The following is a 13,400-nucleotide window of genomic DNA, read 5'->3' on the forward strand; positions in this document are numbered from 1 at the left end:
TACATTGAATAACAGAGCTGACAACCAGTACCCTGTGGCACCCCTACCTCTAGTTCCAGTTTTTCACTTTCTGTCTCTGATATTTTTACACTTTGTTTCCTGCCTGTTAAATAAGATTTTACTAAATTATTAGGAATACCTCTTATGCCTATCATATCTAAACGCTTTAAAAGAATTGGGTGTGCTACAGTGTCAAATGATTTGCGAAGATCCATGAATATATATGGACAATCTAACCACCACTATTTAAATTGACAAAATGTTCTAGTTTACTCCGAAGTAATTTCTTACAAAAATTAAAAGTGATATTTTAGTACTTTGTATATCTACTTTGAATATAAATTATCCTTAGTACGGTAGTATTTGTTTTGGAAAAATTATTAAACAAGTGGGTGAAAGAAATTCACGTTAAATAACATTATGCAAGAATACTATTTATTAAAAAAAATGTAGCAAATATGCAAAACTATGAACAACGGGTTAATGACACATATATTTATTTTATAACTAAAATTTAGCAAAGTGTTAAACATTATGGAGAACACCAGTGCAGTTTACCGTGCCTTTTACTACAACGAAAGGTTTTCTGCGAATTCCGTTAATCGTTTAGAGGTGTAAGTTGGTAGAATGTACTGTATATAGGCCAGCAGCTCATATTTAAAAAATGCTATAGAAATCGAGTAACTCCTTGGAAAAAAGTAATCGGTCCTGACCAATTCCATTCTATAATAATATAAGTAATTATATGCATTAAGACACCTTCAATTTAAAATTAGCTAAGATTAGACGGGGGAAATATAAATAAACAATCAAATTTGTCAAATTATAAATTTTTCAGATGCAATGAAATTTCAATTTTACCTCGAGATATTTCGGCCATGTTTAACAATATCCATTTCAAATTTTAATATCATGATACTATACAGAATGTTTCAAAAAGGTATGTCATAAATTAAATCACGCATTCCGGGGACAAAAATAAATTGATTGAATCCAACTTACCTTAGTACAAAAGTGTACACAAAAAAAGTTACAGCCCTTTGAAGTTACAAAATAAAAATTGTTTTTTTTGCGTTATCTCCTAAACTACTTGACATTTTGTAATAAAAATGGAAACATTACTTTCTTGTTCTGAAAGCATTTTTCATACAAAAGAAACAACAAAATCTAAGCGCACAGAAAAATTTTAAGGGGGGTGTGCAACCCTAAATCCCCCCAAACTTTTGAGTACGTTCAAATTAAATGAATTTTGTGGCATCATTAGTTTAACACATTATTTTTAAAACTTTTTTGCCTCCTATTACTTTTTCAAAAAACTAGTTTTTTCCTATTTGTCCATAAAATTACAATTAGTTTCTACGGATACAATAATTACAAACAGTTCCATCAATAATAGTCAATAATTTGAAGCTATCATTTATTGTGTGAATAAGATTAATATTAAAAATTTTGATATTACAATGGCCTACACATTTCAGGAAATCGCAAATATGCATTTAATTTTGGGTAAGTTGGATCAGATTAAATTATGAGTTCAATAAACTATCGGGAATATCGTAGGTGAATGTCAAGGAAATAGTGCAGCAGCCGCAAGGTGTTATGCAGTAAAATACTCCAATCGAAATACACCCGATGGACGATTATTTCTGACCATTGATCGTCGTTTACGGGAAAGAGTACATTCCAACCGCAAGTTGCTGTCAATAGTGGTCGTCCAATAATGGATGCAACTGATGAAGACATTTTAGAAATCATTAAAGAAGTCCCTGAAACAAGTACAAGGATAATAGCTGCCCAACTAAGAAACTAAGAAACCATTATGCAGATCCGAATGAAGCCTGACCTACAGATACTGTGGAAATAAAGGCCTTAATTGGTTTATTACACCTATCTGGGGTTTTCAAAGCAAGCCGCCGAAATTGCAAAGAATTTTGGGCTACTGATGGAACAGACGAAGAGGTGTTTCGAGCTACTATGGCTCATAGGCGATTTGTATTCTTGCTGCGTTGCTTGCGTTTTGATGACGTAAATACTAGAGAAGAAAGAAGAACCATAGACAAACTTGTACCAATAAAAAACGTTTTTGACAAATTTAATCAGATATGCAAACTTAATTACGTTCCTGGATCTTACTTAACATTAGACGAGATGCTTTTTGCATTCCGTGGACGTTGCGGATTCCGCGTCCGAATAAGCCAGCCAAATATGGCATAAAAGTATTTTCCTTAGTGAACGCCAAATGTTTTTACACGGTAAATATGGAAGTATACGTTGGAGTTCAGCTTCCAGGGCCATATCGCGTTAGTACTAAAACCACCGATTTAGTGGAAAGAATATGTGAGCCTGTGTTATGGATAATTGGTTTACAAGTTACGAAATTGTAAAACGAATGCTGGAGCAGCACACAATTACAATTGTTGGAACAATTCGAAAAAATAAAAGGGAGATTCCACCCAGCAGACCACAGTACTCGTCTATGTTTGCCTTTTCCAAATCCATTACTTTGGTGTTGTATATCCCAAAGAAAAAAAAGTCGTGACGCAGTTATTATCCTTTCAATATGATGACTCGATTGATGAAGATTCTGGAGATGCCTGTAAGCCCGATATTATTACTTTTTATAACATTACAAAATCGGGCGTTGACTCAGTCGATCAGAAATGATCAATGGTCATTTTTTATAATTTACTCAACATTCCAGGATAAACTCTCACGTCATACATAAATGTAATGTAAATGAAAACGACCTAATTTCGGAACGAAGATTGTTTCTGAAATCAATTGGCTTAGCCTTGACAAGAGAGATCGTTCTAACCAGAGCAAGAGACCCTCATTTATAAAAGGATATCAGAAATATCGCCCAAAAATTAAACGGGGTACATGCAGACCCAGCGTCTCCGCGTCCAAATATACGAGGTCGTTGCGTCTATTGTCCAAATCGTAAAACACGATATTTTTGGGTCAAATGCCAAAAAATGGCTATGCTTAGTGCAGGTTAAACCCAATTGTGAAGACTGCAATGAAAATTGAAATTAGGAATAGAATTTTGTTTATTTAATGTAAGAGAAGTACGTTTTTGTTAACTTTTTTTGCATTTTCTTAAAGATGTTGTTTATTTTATGATTGGGTTTAAAATGGTTAACATCTATTAAAAATGAAATAAAAAAAGATTGTACATATATCAAATAGTTTTATTTTAGTCTTTCCTATTGTATTGTGTAAAATAAAAACTGGGCCTCATAGACCGCACCCGACTGTTTATTTAATTTGCATGTACCCGAGTACTCAAGGGTTCATATTTGAGCATCGCTTCGAGGATGACTTTGTAAACCGAAAGCGCTCAGCTAGGAATTAAAATCTTTTACTCACTTCAAAAATACTTCCCTTTTCCATAGAATTTCATCTTTTGAATAACAATATAGCCCAAAAAATAATTTAAGCCATTTGGAAAAATAATTGATAAATTGTAAAAATTGGAGAAATGTGACTTCCAACAATTATTGCGTTCTATATATTAGAGCGAAAAAAAAAATTATTCCTCAGAGACTGCTTCAAAGTAGATCTGCACTACAAAAGATGCAAATGAATTTAATGAGAAAACTATGTCTTTTTTGGACAGTGAAAAAAGATACTAATCTGACAAAACATCAAAAAACCAAAAATACGGGTTTAAGCACTCGAGAAATTCATAGTCATTTTAGTAAAGGATCCCCCACACCGACTCGAAACATTCGCTCTCGTGGCGGACATGGAATCGCAGCAGAACATCAAATACGGCGGTATATGGACAATTCATACTGTGACAAGAGCGAAGTGAATAAGAGTGTACCGCAAAGGTACACAAAGGTACACGTGCAGGTTTTTCCGTTACCGCTGTTCTTCCGCCGAGACGGTTTGGAATTGTTGAGTACGAATTTGTTTGGAATAGTGTTTAACGCGAAGATGTTTAAAAACTAGAAACAGTGAAAATATATTCCATAATTTATCACCTCTTTTTGCAAAAATATAAGAAACAAGATTAACGTTTTATACAGTAGGTAAATTTTTCAGTTTCAGCAAGTACCAATAATCACAGAGCTTCTTCATCATAATCAGACGAAGACACTGTAACCCGATACCGTTAAATATTATTAAAAAAATAATTTATGGTGGGATAAATTGTATAAAAAATAATTTTTGATGGATTGCCGAAACAATCAACGAAAGACCAATACAGAAAATTTTCGATGTGAATGTTGGCTGCATCGGTGTGGAAGTGGAAATTTTTCTCACGAACCGTTAGATGTAGAAAAGTTCTGAGTACGGCAGAAGAGCGAGCGGCCAATTTTATGTAAGAAATGTCCATTCGCTTGACTCTCCGACCAAAATTGACGCCAATATAGCCGATTAACGAAATTTGATAAAAATCCAAGGGTACCCCCTTTGAAAATTTTTGCCAAATTTCCAAAAAAAAAAATTTGTTTAATGTTTTGGTACATGCACTTGGTCCAGCTTATTCCAAACATGTGTTTTTTTCTGATCCCTTAACCCCAGTTTGCAGGAAAAATGGAAAAAATCGAATTAAAAAATCCACAGTTTTTTCGATTTTCCGGCAAAACAGTGCATAATTTCTAGCCACACGTTTATTTTTTTTTAAACAGCAAGCCACCCTTAAAGGAAATAATTCAAATTTCGAACAAAATATTAACTTTTAATTTTCACGAAATTTTCAGCAAATACAGACATACAAGTGGAAATTTTTCTCACGAACCGTTAGATGTAGGAAAACTCTGAGTATAGCAGAAGAACTAGCGGCCAATTTTATGTAAGAAATGTCCATTCGCTTGACACTCGGACAAAAATTGACGCCAACATAGCCGATTAACGAAATTTGATAAATATCCAATGGTCTACAGTTTTTTCGATTTTCCGGCAAAACAATGCATAATTTCTGGCTACATGTTAGGTTTTTTTTAATCAACAGCTAACCCTTAATCGAAATAATTCAAATTTCAAACAAAATATACACTTTTAATTTTCACAAAAATTTCAGCAAATACCGACATCAAAGTGGAAATTTTTCTTATGAACAGTTAGATGTAGAATAATTTAAAGTATGGCAGAAGAACGAGCGGCCAATTTTATGTAAGAAATGTCCATTCGCTTAACTGTCGGACCAAAATTGACGCCAACATAGCCGATTCACGAAATTTGATAAAAATCCAATGGTCTACAGTTTTTTCGATTTTCCAGCAAAATGATGCATAATTTCTAGCCACATCTTTATTTTTTTTAAACAGCAAGCTACCCTTAATCAAAATAATTTAAATTTCAACCAAAATATTCACTTTTAATTTTCACGAAATTTTCAGCAAATACAGACACACAAGTGGAAATTTCTCTCACGAACCGTTAGATGTAGGAAAATTCTGAGTATGGCAGAAGAACGAGGAGCCAATTTTATGTAAGAAGTGTCCATTCGCTTGACTCTCGGACCAAAATTGACGCCAATATAGCCGATTAACGAAATTTGATAAAAATCAAATGGCCTACAGTTTTTTCGATTTTCCGGCAAAACAATGCATAATTTCTGGGCACATGTTAAGTTTTTTTTAATCAACAGCTAACCCTTAATCGAAATAATTCAAATTTTAAACAAAATATACACTTTTAATTTTCACAAAAATTTCAGCAAATACCGAGATCAAAGTGGAAATTTTTCTCACGAACCGTTAGATGTAGGAAAATTCTGAGTATGGCAGAAGAACGAGCGGCCAATTTTATGTAAGAAATGTCCATTCGCTTAACTGTCGGACCAAAATTGACGCCAACATAGCCGATTAACAAAATTTGATAAAAATCCAATGGTCTACAGTTTTTTTTATTTTTCGGCAAAATGATGCATAATTTCTAGGCATATGTTTATTTTTTTTAAACAGCAAGCCACCCTTAATCAAAATAATTTAAATTTCAACCAAAATATCCACTTTTAATTTTCACGAAATTTTCAGCAAGTACAGACATACAAGTGGAAATTTTTCTCACGAACTTTTAGATTTAGGAAAATTCTGAGTATGGCAGAAGAACGAGGGCTAATTTTATGTAAGAAATGTCCATTTGCTTGACTCTCGGACCAAAATTGACGCCAATACAGCCGATTAACGAAATTTGATAAAAATCCAAGGGTACCCCCTTTGAAAATTTTTCCAAATTTCAAAAAAAAAAATGTGTTTAATCTTTTAGTACATGCACTTGGTCCAGCTTATTCCAAACATGTGTTTTTTTCTGATCCCTTAACCCCAGTTTGCAGGAAAAATGGAAAAAATCGAATTAAAAAATCCACAGTTTTTTCGATTTTCCGGCAAAACAGTGCATAATTTCTAGCCACACGTTTATTTTTTTTTTAAACAGCAAGCCACCCTTAAAGGAAATAATTCAAATTTCGAACAAAATATTAACTTTTAATTTTCACGAAATTTTCAGCAAATACAGACATACAAGTGGAAATTTTTCTCACGAACCGTTAGATATAGGAAAATTCTGAGTATGCATTCGCTTTACACTCGGACCAAAATTGACGCCAACATAGCCGATTAACGAAATTTGATAAATATCCAATGGTCTACAGTTTGTTCGATTTTCCGGCAAAACAATGCATAATTTCTGGCCACATGTTAAGTTTTTTTTAATCAACAGCTAACCCTTAATCGAAATAATTCAAATTTTAAACAAAATATACACTTGTAATTTTCACAAAAATTTCAGCAAATACCGACATCAAAGTGGAAATTTTTCTTATGAACCGTTAGATGTAGAAAAATTCTGAGTAGGGCAGAAAAACGAGCGGCCAATTTTATGTAAGAAATGTCCATTCGCTTGACTCTCGGACCAAAATTGACGCCAATATAGCCGATTAACGAAATTTGATAAAAATCAAATGGTCTACAGTTTTTTCGATTTTTCGGCAAAATGATGCATAATTTCTAGCCACATGTTTATTTTTTTTAAACAGCAAGCCACCCTTAATCAAAATAATTTAAATTTCAACCAAAATATCCACTTTTAATTTTCACGAAATTTTCAGCAAATACAGACACACAAGTGGAAATTTTTCTCACGAATCGTTAGATGTAGGAAAATTCTGAGTACGGCAGAAGAACGAGGCCAATTTTATGTAAGAAACGTCCATTCGCTTGACTCTCGGAACAAAATTGACGCCAATATAGCCGATTAACGAAATTTGATAAAAATCAAATGGTCTACAGTTTTTTCGATTTTTCAGCAAAATGATGCATAATTTCTAGCCACATCTTTATTTTTTTAAACAGCAAGCCACCCTTAATCAAAATAATTTAAATTTCAACCAAAATATTCACTTTTAATTTTCACGAAATTTTCAGCAAATACAGACACACAAGTGGAAATTTTTCTCACGAACCGTTAGATGTAGGAAAATTCTGAGTATGGCAGAAGAACGAGGAGCCAATTTTATGTAAGAAATGTCCATTCGCTTAAATGTCGGACTAAAATTGACGCCAACATAGCCGATTAACGAAATTTGATAAAAATCCAATGGTCCACAGTTTTTTCGATTTTTCGGCAAAATGATGCATAATTTCTAGGCACATGTTTATTTTTTTTAAACAGCAAGCCACCCTTAATCAAAATAATTTAAACTTCAACCAAAATATCCACTTTTAATTTTCACGAAATTTTCAGCAAATACAGACATACAAGTGGAAATTTTTTTACGAACCGTTAGATGTAGAAAAATTCTAAGTATGGCAGAAGAACTAGCGGCCAATTTTATGTAAGAAATGTCCATTCGCTTAAATGTCGGACCAAAATTGACGCCAACATAGCCGATTAACGAAATTTGATAAAAATCCAATGGTCCACAGTTTTTTTATTTTTCGGCAAAATGATGCATAATTTCTAGGCACATGTTTATTTTTTTTAAACAGCAAGCCACCCTTAATTAAAATAATTTAAATTTCAACCAAAATATCCACTTTTAATTTTCACGAAATTTTCAGCAAATACAGACATACAAGTGGAAATTTTTCTCACAAACCTTTAGATGTAGGAAAATTCTGAGTATGGCAAAAGAACGAGGGGCCAATTTTATGTAAGAAATGTCCATTTGCTTGACTCTTGGACCAAAATTGACGCCAATATAGCCGATTAACGAAATTTGATAAAAATCCAAGGGTACCCCCTTTGAAAATTTTTTCCAAATTTCCAAAAAAAAAAATGTGTTTAATGTTTTAGTACATGCACTGGGTCCAGCTTATTCCAAACATGTGTTTTTTTCTGATCCCTTAACCCCAGTTTGCCGGAAAAAGGGAAAAAATCGAATTAAAAAATTCACAGATTTTTCGATTTTCCGGCAAAACAGTGCAGAATTTCTAGCCACACGTTTATGTTTTTTTAAACAGCAAGCCACCCTTATAGGAAATAATTCAAATTTCGAACAAAATATTAACTTTTAAATGAAAAAGACAGAAAAGATTTTATTCCACGTTCAAAGCGTCTATGTATCTATTGATACGTATTTCGCTTTAATAAAGCTCATCAGAATAGTTATTCATAGCCGTTCTTAACGTGAAAAATAAAATTCTCTGTCTTATTAGAAGTAACAATAACATGACTTCGTTATGGACGCAATAGCGACATCTGATAGAAAAATCGGTAAGATAGTTTCGAAACAAATTCAGATTTCTGCTTTAATCTGGAGCCTTCTAAAAATTGCAAGACATGACCAGACGATGATAAAGATGTTAAAGAAGACATGGGGAATCTAAAATTTGCATTCCACGACATGTCTATTCATCTAGGCAGAAATCCTAACGAATTTGTTTCTCGTACTCATACAGAGTAGATCCGAAGAAAATGAAAAAGACAGAAAAGATTTTATTCCACGTTCAAAGCGTCTATGTATCTATTGATACATATTTCGCTTTAATAAAGCTCATCAGAATAGTTATTCATAGCCGTTCTTAACGTGAAAAATAAAATTCTCTGTCTTATTAGAAGTAACAATAACATGACTTCGTTATGGACGCAATAGCGACATCTGATAGAAAAATCGGTAAGATAGTTTCGAAACAAATTCAGATTTCTGCTTTAATCTGGAGCCTTCTAAAAATTGCAAGACATGACCAGACGATGATAAAGATGTTAAAGAAGACATGGGGAATCTAAAATTTGCATTCCACGACATGTCTATTCATCTAGGCAGAAATCCTAACGAATTTGTTTCTCGTACTCATACAGAGTAGATCCGAAGAAAATGAAAAAGACAGAAAAGATTTTATTCCACGTTCAAAGCGTCTATGTATCTATTGATACGTATTTCGCTTTAATAAAGCTCATCAGAATAGTTATTCATAGCCGTTCTTAACGTGAAAAATAAAATTCTCTGTCTTATTAGAAGTAACAATAACATGACTTCGTTATGGACGCAATAGCGACATCTGATAGAAAAATCGGTAAGATAGTTTCGAAACAAATTCAGATTTCTGCTTTAATCTGGAGCCTTCTAAAAATTGCAAGACATGACCAGACGATGATAAAGATGTTAAAGAAGACATGGGGAATCTAAAATTTGCATTCCACGACATGTCTATTCATCTAGGCAGAAATCCTAACGAATTTGTTTCTCGTACTCATACAGAGTAGATCCGAAGAAAATGAAAAAGACAGAAAAGATTTTATCTTACGTTCAAAGCGTCTATGTATCTATTGATACGTATTTCGCTTTAATAAAGCTCATCAGAATAGTTATTCATAGCCGTTCTTAACGTGAAAAATAAAATTCTCTGTCTTATTAGAAGTAACAATAACATGACTTCGTTATGGACGCAATAGCGACATCTGATAGAAAAATCGGTAAGATAGTTTCGAAACAAATTCAGATTTCTGCTTTAATCTGGAGCCTTCTAAAAATTGCAAGACATGACCAGACGATGATAAAGATGTTAAAGAAGACATGGGGAATCTAAAATTTGCATTCCACGACATGTCTTTAACATCTTTATCATCGTCTGGTCATGTCTTGCAATTTTTAGAAGGCTCCAGATTAAAGCAGAAATCTGAATTTGTTTCGAAACTATCTTACCGATTTTTCTATCAGATGTCGCTATTGCGTCCATAACGAAGTCATGTTATTGTTACTTCTAATAAGACAGAGAATTTTATTTTTCACGTTAAGAACGGCTATGAATAACTATTCTGATGAGCTTTATTAAAGCGAAATACGTATCAATAGATACATAGACGCTTTGAACGTGGAATAAAATCTTTTCTGTCTTTTTCATTTTCTTCGGATCTACTCTGTATGAGTACGAGAAACAAATTCGTTAGGATTTCTGCCTAGATGAATAGACATGTCGTGGAATGCAAATTTTAGATTCCCCATGTCTTCTTTAACATCTTTATCATCGTCTGGTCATGTCTTGCAATTTTTAGAAGGCTCCAGATTAAAGCAGAAATCTGAATTTGTTTCGAAACTATCTTACCGATTTTTCTATCAGATGTCGCTATTGCGTCCATAACGAAGTCATGTTATTGTTACTTCTAATAAGACAGAGAATTTTATTTTTCACGTTAAGAACGGCTATGAATAACTATTCTGATGAGCTTTATTAAAGCGAAATACGTATCAATAGATACATAGACGCTTTGAACGTGGAATAAAATCTTTTCTGTCTTTTTCATTTTCTTCGGATCTACTCTGTATGAGTACGAGAAACAAATTCGTTAGGATTTCTGCCTAGATGAATAGACATGTCGTGGAATGCAAATTTTAGATTCCCCATGTCTTCTTTAACATCTTTATCATCGTCTGGTCATGTCTTGCAATTTTTAGAAGGCTCCAGATTAAAGCAGAAATCTGAATTTGTTTCGAAACTATCTTACCGATTTTTATATCAGATGTCGCTATTGCGTCCATAACGAAGTCATGTTATTGTTACTTCTAATAAGACAGAGAATTTTATTTTTCACGTTAGAACGGCTATGAATAACTATTCTGATGAGCTTTATTAAAGCGAAATACGTATCAATAGATACATAGACGCTTTGAACGTGGAATAAAATCTTTTCTGTCTTTTTCATTTTCTTCGGATCTACTCTGTATGAGTACGAGAAACAAATTCGTTAGGATTTCTGCCTAGATGAATAGACATGTCGTGGAATGCAAATTTTAGATTCCCCATGTCTTCTTTAACATCTTTATCATCGTCTGGTCATGTCTTGCAATTTTTAGAAGGCTCCAGATTAAAGCAGAAATCTGAATTTGTTTCGAAACTATCTTACCGATTTTTCTATCAGATGTCGCTATTGCGTCCATAACGAAGTCATGTTATTGTTACTTCTAATAAGACAGAGAATTTTATTTTTCACGTTAAGAACGGCTATGAATAACTATTCTGATGAGCTTTATTAAAGCGAAATACGTATCAATAGATACATAGACGCTTTGAACGTGGAATAAAATCTTTTCTGTCTTTTTCATTTTCTTCGGATCTACTCTGTATGAGTACGAGAAACAAATTCGTTAGGATTTCTGCCTAGATGAATAGACATGTCGTGGAATGCAAATTTTAGATTCCCCATGTCTTCTTTAACATCTTTATCATCGTCTGGTCATGTCTTGCAATTTTTAGAAGGCTCCAGATTAAAGCAGAAATCTGAATTTGTTTCGAAACTATCTTACCGATATTAACTTTTAATTTTCACGAAATTTTCAGCAAATACAGACATACAAGTGGAAATTTTTCTCACGAACCGTTAGATGTAGGAAAATTCTGAGTATGGCAGAAGAACTAGAGGCCAATTTTATGTAAGAAATGTCCATTCGCTTGACACTCGGACCAAAATTGACGCCAACATAGCCGATTAACGAAATTTGATAAAAATCCAATGGTCCACAGTTTTTTCGATTTTTCAGCAAAATGATGCATAATTTTTAGCCACATCTTTATTTTTTTAAACAGCAAGCCACCCTTAATCAAAATAATTTAAATTTCAACCAAAATATTCACTTTTAATTTTCACGAAATTTTCAGCAAATACAGACACACAAGTGGAAATTTTTCTCACGAACCGTTAGATGTAGGAAAATTCTGAGTATGGCAGAAGAACGAGGAGCCAATTTTATGTAAGAAATGTCCATTCGCTTAAATGTCGGACTAAAATTGACGCCAACATAGCCGATTAACGAAATTTGATAAAAATCCAATGGTCCACAGTTTTTTCGATTTTTCGGCAAAATGATGCATAATTTCTAGGCACATGTTTATTTTTTTTAAACAGCAAGCCACCCTTAATCAAAATAATTTAAATTTCAACCAAAATATCCACTTTTAATTTTCACGAAATTTTCAGCAAATACAGACATACAAGTGGAAATTTTTCTCACAAACCGTTAGATGTAGGAAAAATCTGAGTATGGCAAAAGAACGAGGGGCCAATTTTATGTAAGAAATGTCCATTCGCTTAAATGTCGGACTAAAATTGACGCCAACATAGCCGATTAACGAAATTTGATAAAAATCCAATGGTCCACAGTTTTTTCGATTTTTCGGAAAAATGATGCATAATTTCTAGCCACATCTTTATTTTTTTAAACAGCAAGCCACCCTTAATCAAAATAATTTAAATTTCAACCAAAATATTCACTTTTAATTTTCACGAAATTTTCAGCAAATACAGACACACAAGTGGAAATTTTTCTCACGAACCGTTAGATGTAGGAAAATTCTGAGTATGGCAGAAGAACGAGGAGCCAATTTTATGTAAGAAATGTCCATTTGCTTGACTCTCGGACCAAAATTGACGCCAATATAGCCGATTAACGAAATTTGATAAAAATCCAAGGGTACCCCCTTTGAAAATTTTTTCCAATTTTCCAAAAAAAAAAAAATGTGTTTAATATTTTAGTACATGCACTGGGTCCAGCTTATTCCAAACATGTGTTTTTTTCTGACCCCTTAACCCCAGTTTGCCGGAAAAATGGAAAAAATCGAATTAAAAAATCCACAGTTTTTTCGATTTTCCGGCAAAACAGTGCATAATTTCTAGCCACACGTTTATGTTTTTTAAAACAGCAAGCCACCCTTATACGAAATAATTCAAATTTCGAACAAAACATTAACTTTTAATTTTCACGAAATTTTCAGCAAATACAGACATACAAGTGGAAATTTGTCTCACGAACCGTTAGATGTAGGAAAATTCTGAGTATGGCAGAAGAACGAGCGGTCAATTTTATGTAAGGAATGTTCATTCGCTTAACTGTAGGACCAAAATTGACGCCAACATAGCCGATTAACGAAATTTGATAAAAATCCAATGGTCCACAGTTTTTTCGATTTTTCGGCAAAATGATGCATAATTGCTAGGCACATGTTTATTTT

This window comes from Diabrotica undecimpunctata, chromosome 6, assembly GCF_040954645.1.
Source record: "Diabrotica undecimpunctata isolate CICGRU chromosome 6, icDiaUnde3, whole genome shotgun sequence".
Taxonomy (NCBI): domain Eukaryota; kingdom Metazoa; phylum Arthropoda; class Insecta; order Coleoptera; family Chrysomelidae; genus Diabrotica; species Diabrotica undecimpunctata.